At 31.0% G+C, this 27,766-nt stretch overlaps 1 pseudogene; it reads left to right on the plus strand.

Moving 5' to 3' along the window:
* The first annotated feature begins 810 nt into the window (after positions 1-810).
* Positions 811-7,281, plus strand: LOC129285859 (phenolic glucoside malonyltransferase 1-like; annotated as a pseudogene).
* Positions 7,282-27,766: the final 20,485 nt, after the last annotated feature.

Raw genomic sequence — 27,766 nt, forward strand, 5'->3', positions numbered from 1 at the left:
ATAAAGGTATAATGGTTCATTCATTAAAAAATATACTAAAAAACTCTTATATTTAGGGATAAAAAAATTATAGAAAACCTCTTACATATAAGAATAAAGAGAGTAAAAAACTACCCCCCTCTCTCTCGCCGTACAAGACTAAGGGTGTAAATAGGTCAAGCCCTTAACAGAGACCTACTACCTGACCTACTTCAAACTTAGCCTAACCTACTTATTAAATAGGCTCAGATCAGATTTAAGCTTTTAATTAAACTTATTTAGTCAAATAAACTAGGCCTATTCCAGGCCTATTTTTTCAAGATCTAACTTACAAGCCCAACAGGTCAATATATATATATATATTATGTAATATATCACAAACATATTAGTTTTATCATTTAATTTTTAATCAATATATTCTTTTATATGTCTAATTATATTTTCAATCATATTAGACTTATACATTAATCTTAATATTGTTACCTTATTATTATATTATATTGTAGTTGGCTAGTCCTTTCACTCATTATATATTATAATTGAAAAATTAGGTTATATATTGTATATTATAATACTCTTAAAATATATTTAAAATATTTTAAATTAAAATATGAGTCTATTTAAAAAGATTACTTTTTAAGTAGGTTTTTAAATAGGTTTTAGGTCATGTTTTATGTAGGCTCAGATTTAAATAGTGAAAAAAGCCTTATATAAGTTTTAGGTTGCATTCAAATATTTAATTTATCATATATGTTTAAGCTTATTTAATCAAACCTCGATTCGACCAGGCCTATTTTCATCTTTACACAAGACACACCTGTTTCCACTATTATGGCTGTGAGTGGAGGAAAGCCATTGAAGCAGATGAAGACCAGAGTCACGGCTGATTTCCACGACTTCCTCACTTTTCCATCGCTGTCACTTGTGGCCGATGAGTGCTCCGGTCAAAGCGGATGTGGCCAGATTTCCAGATCAGTCTACTGCGATCAGTGTTGAGTTGTTGGATGGAGAAAGATAGTGATCAGGATGGCATCTGAGGAACGAGAGGGATGCTTCAGATAATGACACATGCAAGCATCTGGTCAAAAGCAAAGGATTAACGGTCAAACGTTAATTAATATTATATCTTTTTGAAAATTTGAAGATCACAATGCTCCAAAACAAAATTAAAGCAGATCGGACGCTCCCAGCAAAATGTTTTGCCATTTTTGCCCTTTAACATTTTTAATCCATTCCACATGTTTTTTTTATTCTGTTAATTTTAATTTTTTCTTTCTCTTGTAAAGTTTGAACAAAGGGAAAGTTTCACTAAGAGCCCTCTGACTGTAGTTAATGAAAAAGATGACCCCAAAATACTAATATATCATTGCACAACAAAAGATTAAATTTTATAGCCAAATAACAATATTACCCCTCCCTATAAGAACAAAGGAAAAAAAGTTCTATTAGCTCGACCATGATACACATGTGTTGTAAATACATAGAAGATCAACAACACCATTATTTCAGATTTAAACCAACATCTTTATTTTAGATCTGAACTAATAGAATCTCCTTTAAGCGAGTGGGAAACTTTCACTCAAGGAAATTCTCATCTCACCCATCATTGTCTGCATATTCAATAAGCACAAATAATACACTTAAGCTTCCCAAACTCTCAAGTCTAAAGATTAGCAACACCTCCATCATTAGAATTCCTATCCAAAAATCTCCCTTGACTGAGTCACCAGCTAGTCGGATGCTACCTCTGATGTTGTAGCTTCTTTTGGTTAGCATTGTTTTTTCCATAGTTAAACATTAAACTAATACTTGAAAAGTAGCCAATATTGTAATAAAAAAGTGTGGTAAGGAAATTAACAACTGTCGTAATGTAATTAACCACACACATTAAGGCAACAAACAAGTCATCCAATCATGAAATCATACCGATATGATCATGTTTTATTGGTATGTTTTATTTGAAATTCTTTCAAAAATATAGCAGTATATCAGAGAAATACTAGTATATTATAGACATATTGATATATCATAGACTTACCGGTATGTTTTCCTTAGAATTCTTTCTTATCGTAACTCACAACAAACAAGTTCAATAAGGAAATGAAAAATTGTTGTAAGGTAACTAACCACACACATTAAGGCAACAAACAAGTCATCCAAATATGAAATCATACTGGTATATTAGAGACATACTGGTATGTTTTATTTGGAATTCTTTCAAAAACATCGGTATATCAGATACATACTAGTATGTTATAGACATAACGAGATATCATAAACTTATCGATATGTTTTTTCTTGGAATTCTTTCATGTCGTAACTCGTAACAAACAAGTTCAATAAGGAAATGAACAACTATTATAAGATAACTAACCACACACATTTAGGCAATGAACAAGTCATCCAAACATGAAATCATATCGGTATATTAGAGACATACCAGTATGTTTTACTTGAAATTCTTTCAAAAACATACTGGTATATCAGAGACTTATCGATATGTTTTCTTTGAAATTATTTCATGTCATAACTCGTAACAAACAAGTTCAGTAAGGAAATGAACAACTGTTGTAAGCTAACTAACCTCACGCATTAAGGCAATGAAGAAATCATCCAAACATGAAATAATACCGGTATATCAGAGACATACTGGCATGACATGTACGTTTTCTCTGTCATTTTTTCACACATTACCTACAATACTTCTATCAAATGATTCTTGTGCAAGAACTCCGACGATGGAGATGTCACTTTTAAATGCCTTAATTTGAATCCTAGAGAGATTCAGATCTTTATTCGTGTTTTCTGTATTTTAAGATTTGCAATTATGATAAATAATCATCTCTTGTAATTAAGTATATATAATAGTTGATCATTTAGTTAAAGTCTTGGAAGTCGATGAAGGTCTTGCTGATCTTCAAATGCCCTAGTTCATGTCTTGAAGAGATTCATCTCTGATGAGAGATATGTTTGTCCATCTTCAGTATCACTACGTATGTCGTCGGTTTTCTTGATCTACATTCATCTTTTTTCTTTTAACGAGGGGCAATATTAACATTTGGCCATGAAATTTAATCTTAGATTAGTGCCCTTGCCTATAGTGATATATTAGTATTTTTGAAGTCTTTTTTTTCATTAAGTGCAATAAGAGGGTTCTCAGTGAAATTTTTCCTTGAACAAATCATTCAGTTTCACTCATTAGTAATCCCGTCTTATCTACATTACCTCTTCCCTTCAAAAGCCCTTAGTGCTCTTCTTAACTCTTCTTTCCCATTTCTTCCCCTAATACTAGTTACCGCCATTCAATCCAATGTACAAACTTTAGTGCAACATTCGTTCTCATATACTTTCTCAAGAAGTTTTTATAACGAGTTTTATAAAAATAAAAAATGATATTAATTTTTATTATTATTTACAGATATCCTCTTTTTAAAGATAATCACATTCAAAGTACAATCGGATATTAAATGTGGATATATCTATTAATGAGAATTTAAACCTTGATTTACCAGGTCAAGAAGTGATATTAATTAATTATTAATAATTAAGTGTACATGCTTTAAAAAAATATATGAAATAATAATTCATTTTGACTCTTCAATTTTAATGATATTAGTAAAACCAAAAACATGATATAACAAAAATAAAATAGAAAATGATAAGATACGTGACCATTATTATTTTTGCTACGCATGAGATAGCTTTCTTACCATGCCCATGATCATGTTTTAAAAATTGGACTCGATAACAAACCAGAAAAATTAACTGGTCATGATTCTCACGCTCAACCAATAAATGAATCAAATCTAGCCACTTTCATATATATCCCAATAGCGATTTAAGCAATCCGACCGTTTGGGTTTTAAAAACACTGCATGCAATTTGTTTTGTTTCATATAATATAATATACCCTGACCGACAATGTCACTTTGTTGCAGCAAACAAATTAACAAAGCTTATTTCCTTGGATGGAGTGTCGAAAATAATATTTTTTTAATGATTGACCACCATTTTAAAAATATGTCATGAAAGATAATACGGGGACGGAACTATTTGTAACATGGAAGGAGCAATAAGCCTCGAAAAAAAAAAAAAGCATGTAGTGAATTTAAATATTGCATTTGCCCTATTTCATCTGGCCTTGCCTCTAAAAAAAAAATATTCATGTATTTTAACCAAAATCTTATTTATGCATTTTAATCTTAAATAGAAAGATTTTTTTAAAGGAGAAATAATTTAGAAAATAATTTTATTTGGTTTTTTAAAATAAAAATTTTATTACAAAAATGCATATTATCAAAAAGAGTTAAATTTTATTGGCACAAAAGAGTTTAGTTGTACCCATTGATCAAAAGTCAAAAAATTTAAGTTATACTAATTAAAATAAAAATTATAATTCTAATAATATATAATTTTTATGTTATTATAATTTTATATTTTTGTATAGTTCTTTAATATCATTTAATTTTAATAAATTTCATAATTTACATAATTTAATAAAAATTATAATAAATTTATCAATAGTATTAATATTTATTTATGTACAAATTTTTCCTCCACAAATTAATTTTGGGTAAAGGGGTAAAAATACCCATAAAGTGGTCAACCACAGGCACCCAATATTCTAAAGCGAAAAAAAGATAAAAATACCCATAACGTTACATTGATAGCTGCAAAAGTAATCAAACCATTAACTTTGACCTAACGCCATTAACTTTGACCGTTAAATGCTGATTGTGCATGTCATGTGTCAATCTTTGCTAACGTGGACTAATAGAAGGCAAAAATACCTATAAAGTCATTGGCCAAGAGCAAAAATATCCATGAAGTTATAGATCAAGAGCAAAAATACGCATAACATTATCAAATTTAGTGCAAGAGTATCAATCTATCCAACCCCTTAAATGTTGACTGTTTAGCTGATACCTAAGAAGAAGTTGACTTTTTTTTCATTGATGTAGACAAAAAATATTTTCAAATGAATTTTTATGAATGTTGATCGATCATCATATGAGTACCCATAATGTTACTTTAGTATATGCAATAGTGATCAATTTGTCAAAATTAATGTCACAATGTTTCTTTCTATCACCACATATCTTACCCCCTTCTATTTTTTCTCTCTGCTTATTTTTCTGGTCTATCAAACCTGAGATTCAATATAATGAGATAGGTTGTACAAAATCAAAGATTAAGATTGAGCACATCTAACTTAATGGTTTTTGCCACTGCTATAAAGAAACAATAAATTTAATTCAATACTCAGTCAAAATGACATGTTTTCACATGATATCCATGCAATGACCCATTAGCCTTTAGATAATTTCATTTAGGAATATTTTTTTATCCATGTCAACAAAAAAAAATGGTCAACTTTTACTTAAGTGTCAACTAAACGGTCAACATTTAAGGGATTAGATGAATTGTTACTTTTGCACCAACTTTGATAATGTTATGAGTATTTTTACTCTTGGCCAACGAATTTATAGGTATTTTTGCCCCTTTATTAGTCAATGTCAGTAAAGACCGATACGTGGCACGTATAGTCAGCATCTAACGGTCAAAGTTAATGGTTTAGGTTAAAGTTAACGATCTGGTCACTTTTGCACCCATCCATGTAATGTTATGGGTATTTTTGCCCTTTTCCTCACTTTAGGATACTGGGTGCCCATGGCTGACCACTTTGTGAGTATTTTTGCCCTTTTACCCATTAATTTTTCTGAGTCCGTTACTAAATAATATGTTTAAATATATATATATATATACAGTCACATACGCACATTTTTAAATATAATTTTTTATTTAAACTTTAAATATTTTATTTGTTAGTACTCATAAATTAACTTAGCTTCCTATTATTATTTAAGTTTGAAATGGAAGAGCCATTCACTTTGTCTTTAAATGGTGAAACCACCTTTAATGAACTTTCTTGAAGTTTGCAAGGTGCTGCCGCTGGTGGAAACAACCACTTCTGCTACCACATCGAAAACTTCTTTACCACTTACATGTTTTGCCCTCCCGTGGTTGCGATTCCTGCTAATGGAGCATCTTTTCTTTTATGAATTCCACAACCCACCTTCCTCCTTCTATTCTCTTCTTCCAAAACTCAAACTTTCCCTCTCTCTCACTCTCTATTGCTTTCTTCCTCTCACTGGCAATATTGTATGGCCACCTCACTCCTCAATACCCTTTACTCGATATGTCTTTGGCGACACTGTCTCACTCATCATTATAGAATCCAACACAAATTTCAATGACCTGGCAAGTTTTGATGATTACTTTGAAGCCTAAGAAAGCTGTCTGCTCGTACCCTACTTGAATGTTTTTGATGAAGAAGCTTCCATCTTGAGTTTGTAAATCACTATATTCCCAAGTTCTGGCTTCTCTATTAGAATAACAGCGCACCATTTAGCCATGGATGGAAAATCCTCAACTTTATTTATGAAATTGTGGGCTTATATATGCTCTAATAATCTCAAGGAATCATCATCTGATTTATCACTACCCGAGAATCTAATGCCATTCTTTGATAGATCAGTAGTTAAAGACCCATCTTGGGTTGTAGAGATATTTTTGAGTCATCTATTAAAGGAAGTTAGACCAAATGATAGAAGCTTAAAGTTATGGGAAATGAAGAAGATATAATATAAAGGGCAGGTAATAAGGGGGCATTTGAATTGGTTCCTTCAAATATTCAAAACCTGAAGAAATTTACAGAGTCTAAGCTAAATAATAAGAAGGTTCATATATCAACCTTTTTAGTAATATGTTCTTATTTGTTGAACTGCATAGTCAGAGAAGAACAAACCAAACAAGATAAGTTGTTGTTCATATTCACTGTAGATTGTAGATCTCATTTAGATCCTCCAATTCCATCTGCATATTTGGAAATTGTGTAGGGATGGCTAAGGCTAAGGCTAAAATGAAGAGCTTGCTGCAATGGGAAGATGATGGGTTCATTGCTGCTCTTGAGGCTATAAGTGAAGCTTTAAAGAGATTTGAAGATTAAGGATTGAGTGTAGCAAAAAATGGATGGCTAATATGGAAACTTTTAGACTAACTAATGCTTACAAAATATTTTCAAATGCAAGATCACCACAGTTTGAGGTTTATGGTATTACATTTGGGTAGGGAAGACCCAAGAAGGTGGAGATAGTTTCTATAGGTGAGATAAGAGCTTTTTCTCTTTTAAAAAGCAGGAATGGCAATAATGGAGGTATTGAGATTAGGTTGGTGTTGAGAAGCCAAGAAATGGAGGCTTTTTCTACTCTTTTTCTCAAACGTCTTGATTCCTCTCCATGAATGTATTCCATGAATATTAGATCTCATTTAGAAGTTTTTTCCTTAGCTTGTTTTTAAATGTAATTAATAGTTAAGGTATATTTTTACCCTTGATCTTTTTCTCAAGAAGTAATTTACCCATGTATTAATAAATAAGGCAATTCTACCCTTGAACTATTTTTTTTCGAGGAGTAAAAAATTCCTTCTACATGGTGCCTAGTGCTCTTTAAAAAAATAGATTAAGGGTAAAATTGTCCTACTTATCAGTGTAGGGGTAAAATTGCTCTTTGAAGAAAGGTTCAAACTTGTGATTTATTGTTGCATATTATGAATACAAGAAGGAAACTTGTGATTGTTTAAACAAAACTTGTGATTATTACTTGTGATTTCCAATACTTGTAGCAATATTAGAAATTTAACATGCAAAGTTGTAGTTTGCGGTTGCATTATTGAGAATGTAAGAATGAAAATTGTGATTATTTAAATAGAATTTGTGATCATTACTTGTTATTTTCAATACTTATAGCAATATCAATAATTTGACATGCAAAGTTATGGTTTGCTATTACATTATTGTGAATGTAAGAATGAAAGTTGTAATTACTTAAATAAAACTTGTGATCATTATTTTTTATTTCTAACACTTGTAATAATATCAATAATTCAACAATTAAAATTGTGATTTGTTATTGCATTGTTGTGAATATAATAAAGAAAGTTGTGATTACTTAATCAAAACTTGTGATTATTTTATTATTAATAAGGGCAATTTAGTTATTTATATAACTTATTAATGACAGAAAAGTCTTTAAGGACTTTAGTGAAATTATGATATTTCGAGAGACTAAATTGTTATTTATATAATTTAAAGAGATTTTATTTTTATTTTTCCTTATTTAAAAGCATTTTTTTAATTTCTAAAATAATTTGTGATTTGCGATACCTAATAGTCATTTGGGTATCACTGTTGTAGAAGTTAGGGACTTTCCTATCACCCTCATGAAGGCCAATTCTATCAATTTGATGTAACTGGCTTCTATATGGAAGCCAAATCAATTTGAACCAAATCAAATAGGCAAAAGCATGAGCTACATTCCATGTTGATTTCCATTTCATTCCTTCTAATTCAGGCTAGCATACTAAATAGGCATTAATTTTTTGTTTTCGTTTTGACTATACCCACACTATACCTTTATAGCTTCCAAACCTTTACTCACACGTCCCACCCTGACCTTTTGTTAGGGGGTTGGGAACCCATGCACCACAAATAATAATAAAAAAAATAGAGAGAGATCACCCACACAACAAGGGAAACACATAGAAAATTATTTCACAATCCTTGAAGAGGGTTGCTCGTCTAATTAATATATGTTATGGTGGTTTGTATAAATCTCTCAAAGGCCCATAAATGAATTGTTTTTCACACACTAAAATGAGTTGTTTGCCTCAAATGTATGTGAAAAATAATTAATATTAGACAACATTACATTTTCAATTAGATTGAGGCAATAAACACTACCACAAAAGACTCCATTACTTGACGGTTATTTTATTCAATACTTGATAATTTTTAACTATCAAGTAAGGGAGTGCCATTTATTAAGGGCCCCTTACATGATAATTAAAAGTCATTAAGTATTAGGGACCATACTTGATGGTTATTTGATAATAACCATCAAGTATAGTCTCCCAAGTTTGGGTTTTGAAAGAATATACTTGACAATTATTATGAAATAATTATCAAGTATACAATACTTGATAGTTCTTTCGTAATAATTGTTAAGTATTTATGGTAAAAAACCTGCCCAAGCTTGGAGAAATTTGTCAAAAATACTTGACGATTATTTTGAAATAATCGTCAAGTATTAATTTTTTTTTTCAAAAAAGTAGCCTTCATGCAAATATAAAGAAATCAACTATATTTACCAGCCAGCTAACAATCTAAAACAAATCAATCATTATTTATATTAAAATTACTATCTTAATACATTAAAATTCTTATGTCATTCCTATACCCAAAACCAAACACTATAAAATATTAATAATTTTAGATAATTTGCAAACTAGATCATTTGGTCTAACCATTACCACTATCCACATTTTTAATATGGCTTAAACTACCTCTTCAAGGACTTCTTCTATATGTATAACTACATACTGAATGCAATAGATGTCTTCCAAGTACTATATGCAAAGAGTCATAACAAATTCAAGTTAATAGTTATCTAACTAATTAAAGTTAGTTAAAATTTATAATTTAACTGTAACTAAATTTTATATATACCTTGTCAGATAATATGGTAAGGGCATGGGTGATGATGTCTTTTAGAATTTCATCAGGCAATAGTCATAATTATTACTTTGATATGGTTGGAATGAACATATAAAAAAACTGGATATCAATTAAATGGTATAACAGGCTATAATTTCTTGATTAAAAACTTGGCCAATTAGGTGAATACCTTAACTATGACCTATTTCTAGTAAGTCTAATGCCCTCAAGCTGGGGGACAATGTCTCGTTGGTCAAAGTTTAATATAACACCACAGTTCTAAAAAGGAAGTAAAGAATAAATGTAAGAAATTATATATATATATATATATATCTCACTCTCTTTGTGCGTGTAAATTAAAATAAAATAAAAAATAAAAAATGGTAAAAATTCAACTTACTTATTAAAAAGTTCTACCATATCTAGCCTATAACATCCTGAATTTCTAATCTTGAAACTAACTTCTAATTAAGGATAAATTAGTAAATTAGTGTGTGATTAGGACTTTGCATGGTAAAATGGTCTTTTGACTTCCTGGTATGTTTAATGAATAGGATCGAGTGGAAGAACGGCATTTCAAAGTGAAGTGTGTAAGAGTAGTGAGAGTTTTCTTACTATGCCACATGCTACGACATATGTATCATGCACCACAATGCATGGCATAAAATATTGACATAGATCAACTCATGAATTAGAAGGAACAAGAGAGGAGAGACGTAGATGAGAGGAGAAGGAGATCATACTCTACTAGGGCATCAATTCTTATAAGTTTGGGAGATAGTTTTAACTAATCGTTTGCTAGGTAAGTTTTGTACCACCTTTAGCTCTAATTCTTTCCTAATTTCTCTTAGTTTAAGGTGTTAAGATATTGAATTGGGAAGTTTTAAGGGGTTTATTTCTTACCCTTTTGTAATAAAAAAGTTCTTGAAAATCAAACTAATATGTTGCAATTAGATTGGGAGTTAATGATAAAGCTTTAAGGCCATAGGCTTAATTAGCCCTACATAGACAGTTAAAAAGGGAAGATAATTGCTATGAAATGCATTGGAGTTTATAGAAGTGGTAGAAAGTTAAATGAGATATTTGAGACCTAGATTGATTAAGTGAAAGGAAATGAATGATTAAATATGATCAATAGTTATAATTATTACTTGTGGTCAATTTGTACGAGTATGTTTCAATGACTTGGAAGCATGTGTGGTGATAGTAAGTGATTAGAGAAATTCATGGGTAACCTTTCTTGTAATAGAAAGATTGAGGTAATTGAAAAATTCACTCTTTTCAATTAACTCTATTTGATTAATTAGCTTAACCGTTTGTGAGCATTGATGTTATTGCATAGAATTTTTTTAAGTAGAGCATGTTTGTGAAATGAATATTTTATGCATAAAAATAATTTTAAAGAAATGAGTTTATAAAGACATGAATTTATGTATTTGTATATGTGTCGTCGGATATAAAAATGTGGTTTATATGTGAGCATGATCATGATAGGAGGTGGGAGTTCACTTATAGAGAGGAATAGTGAAAGTTCATATGGCATATATTCTTCTGGTTCTCGATGGGGTATGGTATTGGAAAATTCCTTCTCTTAAGTACCTAGTGAGGTATGGTGTTGGAGATTTTCTCCTGAGTACCCGTATAGGTACGGTGTTGGAGATTTACACTCTTGAGCATCTGTATGAAGTGGTATTAGAGTAATAGCACCCTAATCTTGTGTGATAAAGGGGAAACCATAGTTTGTAAGTGGGACAAAACACTTTTGACTGGGTGATTCTACAACTAAAAGTGTGCTTAGTTCAATGAGTATGTGATTGGCTCAGTAGAGCCTATGGTTTTAGTTGGGGTGATATGGAGGATCAGATGATAGATGATCCTACTAGTGAAAATGATTTCATGTGAAAATGGTCTTATGAAAGGGAACTTGTGTTTATATAAATATACCTATGTATATATAAGCTTTACTTATTTATAATTATGCATGTTAATCGGTAGTAGTGAGTTATTTTGTTACTAAGATTATTATCTCATCCTGTAATTACAGTTTTATAGGCCCCAATTGTGAGCAAGGTAAATGGAAGGATTCAGGACAGGTACAGAGGTGCTACTGCCTAGCTATAAGAGATTGTGTAATGAAATTGCTATGTTATAGTTGTAAATGATTCATGTTGCCATATGATGCATTGACATGTGATAATGTGATTGTGTGTTAATTGCATGAAAATGCATATATGTTAGCCTTGATATGTGTGAATGTGATGAATGGATATGGAGGGCTAAAATAGGAATATGTACATGTTTATTTGGAAATTGTGATTTTAGAAGAATTTGACCACAAGAAATGTATATTTTGTGAAATTGTGTAAACTAGCCCATTGTGTGTTACAAAGGTAGTTTGATGGCCAACTGCATTTGATCATGTAATATGAATGACAATATTTCTTAATCAAATGTTGTTGTTCCTTTTGAATTTGGTTTAAGACTCAAAGTGGTCTAATGAAATAACACGTGAAGTTTGAACACTTAAGGTGCTTCAATTTTTAAGAAAAGTGCCTTTTTGCACCTATATGTACAAATTCAAATTAGATCATTGAATTGTATCCAAAATTGTCTCATTAGTGGCTTATGTTATAAGCTTCATGTGGGTGTTTGAATCGCTCTAATTGGACTTCGTATGTGGAAACAACGTATATTGGAAGATCACTTTTGTGAACTGATATGATAGTTCAAAATCTATCATATGTGCCACGATGTATGGTGATATGTTGCGGTTCATGATATAGAAAGGGAATTTGTGGCTTTGTACCACATGCCACAATGCTGTGGCATCCTATTTCTAAACTTGTATGTTTTGTGTCATTTTCTTATATTGAATGGCTATTATGTAGTATCATAGCTTTCATTGTGCAATAAAAGGAAATTTTGAATAATTTCTAAAAGGTTTTTGAAAGACTTTGGGATTCCAAACTTTTAAAGGATTTATTTTCCTTGTAATATCCTGAAATTTTAAAACTCAAATTTATTTTAAAAATAAAATAAAATATCTATAATTAAATTAAAATTAAGAATAATTTGATAGAGGTTCAGATTTTAAATTTTTCTCAGAAAAAGTTTAGTTTTATTTTATTTTTAACTATGAAAAAATTACCAAAGTTGACTCGGGCTTTTGTGCTATAATAAAAAATATTGGGCCCTTTCTTGTAATTTTTCAAAGTCTTATATTAGCTTTTTAAGGAGAAACTAAATGCAGAAATGCAGAAAATAGAACAAAGAAAGAAACGAACGGACGAAAGAGTATGAGGAAGAGGAGAGGAGGAAGAGAGGGAGTGAGGTTCGAATCTAGGAGGCTTTGTAGTTGTTGCTAGTTTGGCTACGCGATAGGTAAACTTCCTACGTCAATCCTTTTCCCTCCCTCTTTGTTTTCTTCAATTTTTGTAAGAGAAAATTTTTGAAATTTGATCAAAAAGGCTTTGTTTTTGTAAGCTTTAGTTTCCTTAGGTCTTTAAGAGGTTTTTTTGAGTTTTTACATGATGCCCTAATTTTTTGAGTGGGTAATTGGATGAAAATTAGAGTTTTAAGGCAAAAGTTAAACCCCAAGAGATTGGGTTTTGCTCCTCAATGATTTAAGTCTATTGATTTAGTTATAATTTTGCTATTTGAGCCTAATAAGATTTAAATTAAGGTTTGGTTTTCATTATAAGAGCTAATGGTGAAAGTTGGTGACACTAAGTGAAGGTTTTTAATTGATTAAAAATTATATGAATTGGAAATTAGCCTAGTGATGGCTAATAAATGGTTTCGGTGCTTAAGTGATATTATGTGAATGGTTGGTTTAATATATGGACCATTAGGATGAATTATGACTCATTGACCCAAATTGTGTGGTATGAGTTATAGTCTTCATTAATGCTATTTGTCATGATAAGTGATGTGGATCATTTATATGTTATAGGGAATTGTTAGTGGAACTTATTGAGAAGTTAAGGAGCAAGCCAAGTCCTATTTTGTACAAGAGAAACACTTTTGGCACCAAAGAGTTGAGGTAATAGGGAAATTTATATTTCTTATTACTTTGTTTAGCTATTTTTAAATAAATATTACTAGCTATCATGCATTACATGTTTTAAAAGATTAAATGTGCTTTATAAGGGGTTATGGGGTACTATTTTGATTATAGTGAAAATATATTTTTAAATTGTTTAACAATAATGTTTTTATAGAAACGAGATTTGTTTGTATGTATTGTAATCATAAAGAATAGAAGTTGCACTTAAGAAAGTGTAACTAAGTAAGGTACTTTGAATATGCTAAGGAACCTTTTAAGGGAGATTTATAAATGTTATACTACCTTAGAGTGCTGAAGTGGTCAATACTTGAGAAAGGTAGACAAGGGTAAAACGCATGATCTCGATAGGAGTTCACCAATGAGAAGGTATGGACTTTTGATATTTTATGGCACACTGCCAGTACTCAGTGCTGCCTTATATATTGTGGGCTTAGTACACTAAAGTGGTTAGTGTATTGAGTATTTTTCACCTCTCAGTGGGGGAGGGAATTCGACATATGAAGTATGAGGTTGAGTGTTTAGGCCAAGGTAACCCTCACATGGAGAGTAAGTTGGGCTGGCTTCGGGAGGAAGTTAGCTTCGACTACTCAAGATTCATGTTGAAAGGGCATAGGTAGTTCGGTAGATTAGATCATGCCTTAGATTATATTTTGTGCCTGTGGAGGTACAAGCAGGTATAAGGTTTACCTGCGAGTTAAAGAGTGCCAGGGGGCATTCTGTTGGTTATGAAAGGCCATACCAGCCTATGTCATGTATTCATACATTTTAAATGGCTAAATTATATCCTACGTTGAATTTATTATTCATTTATTCGATTATGGCTTACTTTGTAATAGTCAATGTAGATTTCTCTATTATTGAGACTGTTGTTATCTCAACCCTTTCTTTTCAATATTTTCAAGTCCAGGTGAAGGAACCAATGGAGGACGGGGAAAGGAGCAGAGCTAAGGATTGTTTGTGGATTGTAAAGAACTGCAATCCCTTTCTTTTGAGTAAATCTATTATAATGTATTTAGGATTAGGGTGCCAGTAGGATGTGATTATGTATATATGTGTGTGAGTATATGTGGATTGTACGGCTTGTGTATGAATTTTTATTTGCTTGTAGACTTGTGGCTAGGAAACTTGGTTATGGTGTGTGGTTTTGATACATTTATTTAGTAGACCAAGTTTTCACTATAAACAAATATTTATTTTGCTATACATATGATTCCACATGCAAATGCAAAGTAGTTACATTGCAAATGGTGTGTTATGGGCAAATATACATCTTGGATAGAGAGAGGGGGTGCATGGGCCCCACAGAGATCTCTGAGCCAAGTAAAAATATTTAGCGTGTGTATTCATATGTGTATATGATATTTAGAATGGTTTTTGACCACTCTTATGTGATTTGTGGATTTTGGAGATTTAGGGTCCATTTTGGGAAATGGCACCCAGGTGGTCAAATTTTGGCATAAAGGATTTTTCTATTATTTAAATGTTCTATCAGGTATTTTTAGTCCTATTTAACGTGTCCAAAATGTTCCTATAGGTTTATGACCATTAGGATGAGATTTAGACAATTTTAAAAATGGTTTTTATCAAAAAACTGCACTTTTACATCCAGGTGTCTAACTCTTAATCCAACTGTTGGATTTCTCTAAAATTTAGGTCACAAGTAAAACCTTTTATAAGCTTTATGTGGGCTTTAGAATCACATCAATCGGACACTGAATGGAGAAACGGTGCACTCTGAAATTTGGTCTGGAGGAGTTGTCATGACAGTAACAGTGTTGATGTTGCAACATGCAAGAAATTCAATCTGTCCGTTGGATCTTTTCAAAATTTGGTATGTTAATATGACTCTTTAAAAGTGACATGTGGGCTTTAGAATTACTCTGATCGAAGGTTGGATGATGAAATGGCACACTCCAGAAGTTAGTCCGGAGGTGCTGTCATGACAGCAAAAATGACCAAACTTATAGCATGTTTAATTTTTAATCCGACTGTTAGATATTTTTGAAATTTGGTACAGTTATAATACCCTTTGAATGTGACGTGTGTGCTTTCAAATTACTTCGATCGAGGATCGGATGATAGAATGGCGCCTCTTGGAAGTTGTCCTGAGAGGGCTGTCTATCATGATAGCATTTTTTTTACCCCACTTTTGCCTAACTTGCTTCCATGTGCTATAGGTAAAACCTATAAATTTTTTTAAAAAAAGGTTTTAAATTTTTATTTTGCAATCGTGTATCTACTTAGTGAATTAAATGGTTTGTTTCCTAAGTTGGTTTTAGGATTAACTCCTTAACCATACTTAGTTTATTTGAATTGTGTGATTTTTAGATAACACTCAGGGCAAGTGTTACATTCCTCATTATGGATATTTATTTCTTTGATAATATGAGAGGTTTGTGAGACCTTTGATTATGATTATGCATGATAAGTGTGATAAATGGGTAATTTTAGGTGGAAATCACATATCTTATTGCTTGGTTCTTCATTAAGAGAATCAAGATACTAAATTTTTAGAGCAATAGAGTTAATCATAATAAGCACCTAGTGTCCCCTGATTCAAAATACCAAGTGCTATCAAATAAGTAAATATAAAAAATATTTACTTGCATTAAAAGTAGCTCATCTTGGTAGTAAGGAGAAAGAAATAAAGCATCATGATCTGCTCCCCTACCTTTGAATTGATCCGAATGCTACTTTGCTTGGTTTTCAAGAGCTTCCTTAGTAATTTCATTATGGGTAGAGACATTGTGGGGATTAACCAGCTTTAACTTTGAGCCAAGGCTACTAGGAAGTATGAATGTATAAAGGTAACTTGAATGAAAAAATAAACAAGTTAATACACGCACGCACGCATGTGCACACATAGGCTAGTAGATACTCCTTTATAATGTCTTGCTCTTCTCTTAGCTCTTGGATCTTAGATAAAAAAGTTAATGTTACTTCTTCATCATGCCAAAATATTGCTTCTTCGTGATGCTAAAGACGACACCCCTACCATGACCAGGGTGGTCATCATTTCCCAATGCCTTGAACAAGATATCTTCATGCTCAAGAAGCTTGCCTTATGAGATTTCCTAAGAGATGGAATCCTGTGCAATGTAAATATGATTAATTGACAAGTTCATACTTAAATTATTAATTGATTGATAAGTATAATACTTACAATTTATTAAGTAACTTCGTTCACATAGGGGTTGTAAATAATTTCTTCTTTTTTAGCTCATGCTAATAATATGAGATTATGGTAGGATATGGTACCATCTGATCCCTCCTCCTTTACTTTTTTATACTCAATGCTTGTATACCACAACCTACTTACTCTATAAAGATATTCATTTTTCGCCACTCTCAATTTATTTTGAGTACTTAGTTCCTTAACAAATAATAAAAAAAATTTAGTTAGTATATATGTACAGTCAATAAAAGGCACCAAAATTGTCATTTAAGAAATACTAATACCTTGAATTCCTTACCGCATTGTGAGGCAATGAAGGCATCCTAATCTTCCTATTTTACCAAAGGATGTAATAGGGAAGGAACTTGAGCTATAAATTTAGCATCAAGATCTTTTAAATGTTTCTGTGTGATGAAATATCTAAAAGATCATAGTGCTCTCCTAATCTTTTGTAAGATAAAATCCTTGTTGCTCTTGTTAATTTCAAGTCTTGACTACAAAAATAAAATAAAAAACATGTCAATTCATCAATTTAAAAAGAATTTATAATAAATAAAATATGCTTAGTAACATGTAACTTATTGCCATGGTATCCTAGACAAGATCCTCTGTGGCTTGGTTCACTTTGTGCCATGATTTAACTATGATAGGCATAATAGTTTTACCACCACCCCAATATAATTTATGAACTTTGAAGATTTGATTGCCTACGTTTCCTTGTTTCCATTGCACAACAATATTTTTCTTGCATATCTTGTTTTGGTCACCTCTTTCATTACTGTCAAGTCTTGCTGGATGTTATTGTACTCTTAGCTTTTTCTAAGGTTAGAGCATCAGTAGAATTTGTAGCGGGATTTGACAAGGGATATTAGTAAACTCACTGTCGGAAGCCATTTATCTATAAATAAACATACTAATTCAAAGATTAATCAACTTAAACAAAAATAACAAAATCAATTCAAAGATAACATGTTCAAGTCATTCTTTTTTCTCTTATTGACTGTTGTTTTTAACTTCCCCCTCTTGGAAATATCTTCTTCTTATGTCATAATAATTTATTCCTTTTCAAAATCCAAATGCTTTCATTATGATCATTTCTTATGCACAAAGCATCATCTATAGTGATGTTATTTTGATTTGATGCCCCCTTCAAATGGGTCATCCTCAATTGCTAAATCTTCACTTATTTTGTCATTTGATAGAAGAATAAACCATCTTTTATTAGCAGGGTTAGGGACATAGAATACTTGTTTAGCTTGTTGTGCCAAAATGACATGCTCTTCTTTATGCCATTCCTTTTTCAAATTCAATTGTATAAATCCAAAGTCGTCATCAAATTTTAAGCCATTTTTATAATCAAAAACATCAAATTTTAAAACATTTTTATGATCATAAACTAGAAAGAATATGTAATCTAAATCCCATATGTGCTCAATTACACCAAAGTATGACATGCTTGCATAGATAGGATTTTTATCCTTAGTACTCTAAATATGCATGGAATGAGCTGCAAGAGTTGTACTACTATTTTGTATTATGCTCCTATCATCTTGCTTCCTTGCATAAAATGTGTACCCATTGACAAGGTAACTAGTGTAAGAAATGACATTTTTCTTAAATAGTTATCCAACCATCTCAATTTTCCAAAAATTGAATTGGAATCAATATTTAACACATCAAGAATATGCTCCTTAAACTATCTTGTAAAATATTTATTGTGTTCCCTGGCCACGTGTTTGTCTACATACTCTTCGACTTTTTTAATGTTTGCAACATATATAGGTAGGCTTACTTCTATTGTACACTTAAGATGGAAACAACTTTGTTTCCCAATATCATCTCTCCATTTTTTGTACCCATATGTTGACACTTTGGAGGCCTAACATAGCTAACATGACTCAAGTACTCAGTACAAAAGTCAACAGCCTTTTTACAAATATGCCGTTCAATAATGCAATCTTTTGGTTAACTCTAATTTTTTAAATAGTGCAACATCCTAAATTTTAATCCTTGAATTATTAAGGAAATAATCAAATTTAATCATAGTAATTAAGTGATTTGATGTGGTGTGTGACTAGGGAGGTCTAATAATTATATTCAAATGTGTTTTTAGTTCTAATTATGGGTCCAAAGTGAAGTTAGACCACTCGAGCATTGAAAGGAGGACATAACATAAAGAAGTATCTTTGTGCCATACGCCATGGTGCGTAGCGTGTCTTTTGTGGTGCATAAATGATCATTAGAGAGCCTCTTTGTGCCATGTGCCATATTATGTGTTGCATGTGCTATGGCTCATAGCTCTTTTTTTGCAAGATTTAGTCATTAACTAAGGCACAAAAATAGAGAGAAGGAAAAGAGGAAATGAAGAGGATGGTTATTTCTTAGCTTAGGCTTTTTCCTTTAAAGGTTTGACAACATTTGAAGCTAGAAACACTTAAGGTAAGTGCTCTAAACTCCTTTCTTCTCTTTCCTTTCCATATTTATGAAGTTTTTATGTTAGGGTTTGAGTTAGAATAATGATTTTTAGTTCATATAAGTTATGGGTTTAAATCCATTGACTTAAGTGGAGTTAATGAGAGTTGATTGGAGTATTTAACTCTAAAAATAATGATTTTTGATACCTTTGGTTGGTAGGCCTCATAAATATGCAAAATTGGTATTAATGATAGTTATTGAAAGAGTAGTAATGCCATTAATAGGATTTTAATGGCTCATTAATGTTATTAGATACTACAGAGATTTAATAAACCTAATGGATAAACCTAAAGGTAAAAATTAAGGATGTTAGGTATTGTAGAAATGGAAAATGAGGTTAAGGATATGTGTTTGACATTGTTGATGAGTTGAGAATTTGATAAATTATAGATTGAGAAGTCAGGCACCATTTAACCTTTAAAATTTAAGCTTGGGAGCTATAATATTGAGGGGTAAACTTTTGACCTCTCAAAGGTTGAGGTAACTAGGGGAACTCTACTTTAGGTAGTTGTATGTTAATTACAATGCAATATGATATGTGTGTTTGGCATATGAGTTGTGATTTATGAATAAGTGTAATATGCTATAAAATTATGTGTTTATGTAATTGCCTTGGTGTGAAGTAAAAATACGAAAGTGATTGCAAAGTTGAATTTTAAAGTTGCAAAAGAGATCTTGAAATGAGTTATAATTTACAATGTGGTATGAAATTGCGTAGTTGATGATGAGTTTGATAAAGATGAATGTCATAAGTTTAAAAGTAGTATATATATGTGATTGATATGAAAATGAGAATTCATGCTCACTTGGGTAGCGTATGGTTGGGAGCCCAATGTGTTAATTTTGAAAATAAAATTTATGAATAGTGAGTGAGAATCGTATATGGCATGATTAGTGGGCGAGAGTTTGCCAAGGGAGAAGAGTAGTTAAAATTCATATGGTATTTTAGAGCCTTGTCCCATAGTTTATCAAGTGACTATCCTATAGTTTGTCAAGAGACCAGAACCCAACTATCTCCACCAATTTATTGAGGAGGTTAGCCTAGGGTATACAATACCATAGAGATTCAAGAGTAGGGAAAACTATGGTTTGAGAGTGAGACATGTGATCTTTGGCTAGGTCACACCTCACAATTTGTGAGCTTAGGTAGTTCAGTCATACAGACAGACCCTATTTAATATTATAGCTTATGATTTCAGTCAGAAGTAATAATGAGGGTTGATCATGCCTATATGATTGTATGATGTGTCACATGATTAAGTTGTGGCAAGTCATGTTGATTTATCAGGTCAAGGTCACAAGCTTGAGTGTCTTGTGACAATGTACCAAGTGTTTGTGAGATAAAAATGTGTTAACTAAAATGATAAGTTGTGAGTTATGTGTTAATACATGTTTTAAGAAAATCTTTTTCATAACGATGTATTTATTTCAATTGATATATAACTGGGTAAGTTTACCTTAATTATTGAGTGGCTAAACTCACCTCTCTTTTTTAACATTTTCTAGGCTCTAGCTCAAGTATGGAAAAGGAAAAAGCTTTGAAGGCTAAGGAATCCGTGCATTCCTAGTGTATGCCTCTAAGAATTGTTTATTTCGTGTAATAGACTTTATATTGCCAATTTAGTATGCATTTTGTTACACTTGCACTATATGGTTGTTTAGGATGTTTGAATTGTATTTTAGGCCTTGAGCTGCTAGTTATGATTAAATTGTAAATGTTAATAGGACTTTAATACTAATACAAGTGTAGTAAAGTTGTTCTAAGCATGAAATAATTGATTTGGAATGCAATGCAATTAAATTACCTCCCCCTTCTATTTTAGTATTAAGGGGTTGAGGAGTGAAATTGTGTTATATTGTTCTATGTGTGCTTCTGGTGTGTTGTATAAGTAGTCATAAGTCTAATGAATATAGTTTGGGTGTTAAGAATGGCTGTCGGTACTTGTGTAGGGTTCTGGATACTTTTTTGTTGTGAAAGTTGAAAAAAGTAGTTAAAATATAGTTGGGAGTCTAACTTCTTGGCGTGACTCGTTCTGGAAGTAAAACTCATGCCATTAGCTAGTTTGTGAAAAGAGATTTCTATAAACACCTCGATCATATCATTCAAACATTAGACAGAGAAACGGGGCAAGTCAAAAGTTTCAAATTTGCTATCATAAGCGTGCGATACATAATACCGAGATTGACAAGTCACAGTGCAGAGTAAACGAGCCATGGCGCATTGCCTTGTTTTCAGCAAACATGATGCTTTTCAATTGTTTTCAACTTCTTTCACTCCTTTAAGGTATCCCATACTTTTGTAACTTGATTTTACTATAATTAAAGATTTAATTATGTTTTTAACTCATTTTGGATTATTAAAACTTAGAATCTCTTGATTTTAAATTTCAAATTTGGTAATCTCCTTAAAGGTCATCCCCTTGATTACCATGGGTTATGTTTTTATTGGTATTTAGATAAAGTGGTTATTTCATAACCTTTTAAAATTTTCATGTAACACACAACTAGGTACATCCATCTTAATAAGTAGGCCCATACATTTGCACATCCCTAACTAAGTGAACAATTAGGTGGATCATAATATTAAAAAATGCTAGCAAAAAATACATCTTAAGCTCACACAATATTAATATAATTTGAGTTTACAACCTTAGAATTTATGAGGGTTAACTACTTTACTACAAATGGACTTGAAAAACAAACATAGCTTAGTGATCTTCCCTCATATTTTAAGGGTAAAATTGTATATATAGCTATTAGAACGAAATCCACCATTAAAACATGGTAATCATGAGACTTTAAGCCCTTCAATTTTAGATCTTTCATTGATACAAAATTTCTAATATTTGAAGAGTAGCCCTCATGAACTTTAACCCTCAGGAACTTTATCCTCATCAAAGGACTTAAAAAATATAGTTTTCTCTTTCTTAGATAACGTGTGAGCTGCTGGAGGGAGAAAAGTACAATTTCTTTATCCTAGGGTGTCAATTCTTCTCTTACTCTTAAAGAAATCTTATCCAACCTTGCCTTTATACCATCTTTTGTTTTTCCTAACACTTAGACTAAGGTTCCAATAAGACTCTCAGATATTTTTTTCAATATGCATAACAACAAGAAGATGTCTAACATCCAAGTTGGTTCAATAAGAGAGTTCAAAGAAAATAGATCGCTTCTTCTATCCACTTATCTCAAGGTGCCTCATAAAAAGTTTTTTGAATTCAATATCCAAATATTTTATTTTCTTAAACAACTCATCATGTATTAATGACAAAGGTGGCTTAACTTCTTTTGAATTTTTGTTAAAGGCTTTTCATGACCATCAATATTTGTTCATAAAACATCTCAACAAGTCAAACTATCAAGTAATTATCCAAATCTCTAATCCCATACTAATTACCCTTTACCTTTGGTGAACAACTAATTACGAGATTAAGAAATTCAGGATGTTATACTCAACATGTCCTCTAAAGTCTATATCCATCCATTAGAGGATGATAAGCTATATTGAATTTTAACTTAATACCCATAGCTTATTATAAAGCTCCCCACAACTTAGATGTAAACTATAAATCCCAATAAAAGCTTATATCTTTTGACACTCCATGTAGCCTTACAACTCTCTAATATAAACCTTTGCCAACTTTTTCAAAGAATCACTAATCTGAATAACTAGAAAATGAGTTGACTTTGTGAGTATATTGACAATTGCTAAAATAGCATTATGTCCTGACTGAGTTCTTGGCAATCTAAATATGAAATCTATTGAAATGCTATCCTACTTCTACTTAGGGATATCTAATGGTTGCAACAGTCTTGCTGGCCTCTGATGCTCTATTTTGACCTTTTGACTTGCCAAACATCGAGATACAAACTTTGTCACTTCTCTCTTCATACCAAGCCACCACCAATGTCGCTTTATATTTTAATACATCTTTATAACTCTTGGATGAATCGTATATTTACTGTAATGTGCTTCATTTAGAATTACTCTCCTCAATTCTACATCATCAGACATACAATTTTTGTCCTAGTAAACTACAAATCCATCATTATTGAAACTGAAATCTTTAGTCCGATTCAATTTAGCCTCTTCTCAAATCTCGAGAAGATACTCATTTTTTAGTTCTGCCAACCTCAACTTCCTCTAGAAATCACTACTAATCACCATGGAATAAGTACTCACTAATACCTTTAGGGGCGCATCCTATTATGAATCTAGGAAAGACTCCATTAACTTATGTTCTTGAATCATCGAACTTGCCATATGTAGCGTCTTTTGGCCCTATAATCACATTTGCCTTATCCGGATGGTATTTCAATTCAAATTCTAGTCTTTAAGAATGTCCATCCACCTCCTCTATCTCATGTTCAACTCTTTCTAATCTACCAGATATTTCAAACTCTTATAGTCACTAAACATATTGAATACTACACCATAAAAATAATGATACCAAATTTTTAGAGCAAATACCACTGGTGCAAGTTCTAAGTCATGAGCTGGATAATTCTTTTCATGCAATCTCAAATGATGAGAAGCATATGTTATTACTCCTTCATCTTGCATTAAAACATAGCTTAGACCTCTCAATGATGCATCAGTATGCACCTCATTGGGTAAATTTTTAGAATTCAATTTCTCTATAAATTATACTAAAAAAATTATAGTAAAATTGAAGGTAAGGACTGTACGAGACTTACCCGATCAGGTATCAGTAAGACATGCCTTCTAAGCTCCTAAGAATCCTTGCCTTAGCTAATCCCTTCTCTCTTTTTCTCCTCTCTGCTCGTGTTTCTCTTCCCTTTCTTTCTAAACTCACAAGAAATCCACATACTTATCAGGTCATTTTCTGTGCCATATGCTAAGGGCAGTAGCTTGTGCTGCAGCATGTGGTACAGTGAGGAAAATCCTCACTACAAGCACACATTTCATTCCAAAACGTGATCATCTCCCTCATATCTGCTCATTTAACATCCTAAGGACTTAAATTATCAAGTAATCATCCAAATTTCTAATCATCTACTAATTACTAATTAGGATATTACAACTTACACATGTATATATGTTGAATAATTTCCTTAAAAATTTCATTCTTTTTGAATTTGAACTCCTTCAAAGATTATCATCTAAATTTTATTATGTAATGAGTAATATGCATAGGCTATAATAATATTCAATAGCGCATCATATTTCAATTTTGTATATTGCCATAATAATGATACATACAAAAATCTAACACAAGATAATGTACTCGATCATCATTAGACCTATGTGAAAATCTTTATTTTCTCATAAGTGTTCATTTATCCCATAATAACTTTACACTTCAGGTGTTTGGATTTCATGTCCATGATTTTTACATATTGAAAATGAATATAATTCTACTTATATTGCATCTTTTCCTTTGCCTTTTTTCTATTTGGCCAATCATCTTTCTATCTAATTTTGATGACAAATTTGCATAAAAAATCCTCATTTAATCATGTGATATTGTCACTAAAGCTATTGTTGACAGCTTTATCTTTTCAGTTCCATTTTGCAATTATGACATAGCTTATTAAGATCTCTTTATTGCCTGTAAGTACCAGAATCTCTTCTCGAATTTTACAATTAGTTTAGTCATGACCCTCTTCTAGAGTGTCTGCCTCCTCAGTATGATCTTCTTAATTATATGCTCATCTTTTATCAAGATTTTGTATGGGGAACTGATCAATCTCTCAAGCTTTACACATGATTTATTTTCATTTATTCTAGTTAGAGCATTTTTTAGCTAGAAGAAGAAATTTAGTAATTCTCATACAAGTTAGTGATTGTATCTAGCAAATTATTTTGTGATATTTTAAGAATGTAACATTTGATGAACTCTTGATTTATTTTTTTTTATATGTGATTATCTAAATAAGATATAATGGTAATGTATTTCATATATTTTCTTTTTTAGCTACTCATTTTCTCCCTATCATGTTGAAAAAACTTTATTAAATGATGATAACTCTCTAATCGTGCAGTATAAGTCTCTTAAATCCATTTGTTTCCTCTAGAAACATGTCTCTATTTCATTTAGAGACAAATAAGAAGGAGGTTCTTATCCAACATTTATCCCAACTTTCTATGAAAAACTATCTTTGTGCAATATGGTGGAATAATAATAATAAGCATTGTACATTCAAAAATTCTAAGTTGGCATATACTTGGCTCTTGACCAAAGACAATTTCAAAAAGGAGAATTTACAATACCTTAGTAGTTTAATATGTATTGTGCTATAGTTTGTAAAATAAATATTCCAAATTAATAATGAAAATTTTGTCCTCATAAATCATTGATTTAGCTATTTGTAAAGCAGGCTTTAATGAATGATTTTAGTATATCACCTTTTAAATAGACGTTTCAGCCATTCTTCTAATAAGCATATATTAAAAGTTAGAGGTATAAATTCAATAACATTTACAACTAAAATTGTCTAGATCACAAAGTCTAGAAATTGTATGCTTTTACATTATGATTTACGCATATAATCTTGCAAACCTCAGGCTACCAAAACATCTTATAGATTCTTAAACATATCACAAAGTCTAGAAATTGTATGCTATCAAATTTATTGAATATTTGCACTATTCACATGCTATCTAATAGGCCCATATATTTGAATTTGTTATATTTCTCAATCATAACTAGTGAACACCTCTTTTTTTAAAAAAATAAAACAAGCAGCATATATAAATTCTTAAAGTATATAACATATTTTTTATTCGTGAACAATCATCTAGTTCTTCAATGGATGTCAATGCATATCCTCAATAAACCATTTGCATCATATATTATTTGAAATGATGAAAGAAGTTATGCTAACAATATTTGTGATGGATTAGTGAACTTCTAATTTATTGTTAGAAAAATAAACTGTAAAATTTTATTCTCCATAATTTATAATTGAGTTATAATATCAATATGCATCTATTGGAGGGATCTATTGAACTTTGTGAGCAAGTATATGAGTGGTACTCCATCATGTATTAACTCATACTTGTACCCTTATAATCTCCCCCTCAAGTGAGAGTTAAATAAACATGACTTAAATGTTAATTATTGCATTTTGAAGACAATGGCCTATTCAAAGTACACAATAGCTTGCCTTTCATTAGAAAACCCAAGTACTTCTCAACTCACACAAAACTATGGATTTTAATTTTTGATTGAGCTATTGTATTCAAATCCTTAGCTAATCAATCTTTTATATAGATCAATTTTTCATCACTTATCCTTTCCCAACCACAAAATAACAAACATCCATTTTAGTTCTATGAGAACTAATCAATTATATAGTTCTTCAAGAACAAACATATTTCAATGCAAACTATTCATAAATTATTCCATATTCAATTCTTCACAACATAAATTAGAAATATAAATACAATTTCACATATATTGCAAGGATGCATGAACATTTTGTTTGAAATTATTTCTATTGAAAAATTATAATAATTACTCACAAAAGTAATGACAATAAATTTAAATACTAACAACAATTAAACACCATGCTGGTTTTCATATATAGTTTTCTAGACTCGAATACCATATATCCTTCCAATTTTAAACATCTTATAACCTTGCAAGCTTCTCATTATTATTCCTTTCCCTCACAAAAACTTTTCCTATACATTTTCTTGGATCACAATATTTGGCTTTGATCACTTTATAATTACTTTATACATTCCTTAGTATTTCATTGCCATTTTGGCTTCACAACACGTAGCTTAGATTGTTTTATTGAATAATTAACCTTCATGGCTATAATATTTTAATCATCAAATCATGAACATGCCACAAATTCATTGAAACCACAAAGTAGTTTTTTACAAGAAAAACACTGTCAAAGTGATGTGGCTTTTTGGCCATCTAATCACACGATCAAGAGTGTTAAGAATAATAATAATTCAATATTGTTTTTTAAAAAAAAATAATTAATATCAAATTAACAATTATTGTCATATCATATCAAAATGAGTCTTAAAATCAATTATGACATAAGAATATAAAAATATCATTTCTCAATATGATAAATATTAATCTCCATCCATCACATCATTTTAGAATCAAACTATCTCCATATGATGAACAATGATGAACAAGAAATTTCTAGAATAATAACTTATAGATTTACGATCTTCCATATTCATTAATATCATATTAATTTCATTAATTACTAATTGCTAAAACCACAAAAAAATAATTTTAAAATCTATCAAAGCTTCACATAGTATAAATGATTAAAATCCTTCAAGGTTATATTATTCATAGCCATCAAATAGCTAAATTGCTGTAACACTTGCCATGAGTGTTATCTAAAAATTACCCAAGTTAAATAAACTAACTGTGGTTAAGGAGTTAATCCTAAAACTAACTTAGCAAACAAATCATTTAAATCACTAAATAATTTATACAATAGCAAAACACACATATAAAATCTATTAGAAAAGTATAAAGGATTAATATGTAGTGCACGGAAGCAAATTGGGCAA

The sequence above is a fragment of the Prosopis cineraria genome, unplaced genomic scaffold (genome assembly GCF_029017545.1).
Source record: "Prosopis cineraria cultivar Desert tree isolate PC_DT_omini unplaced genomic scaffold, ASM2901754v1 PC1, whole genome shotgun sequence".
NCBI classification, from domain to species: Eukaryota; Viridiplantae; Streptophyta; class Magnoliopsida; order Fabales; family Fabaceae; genus Prosopis; species Prosopis cineraria.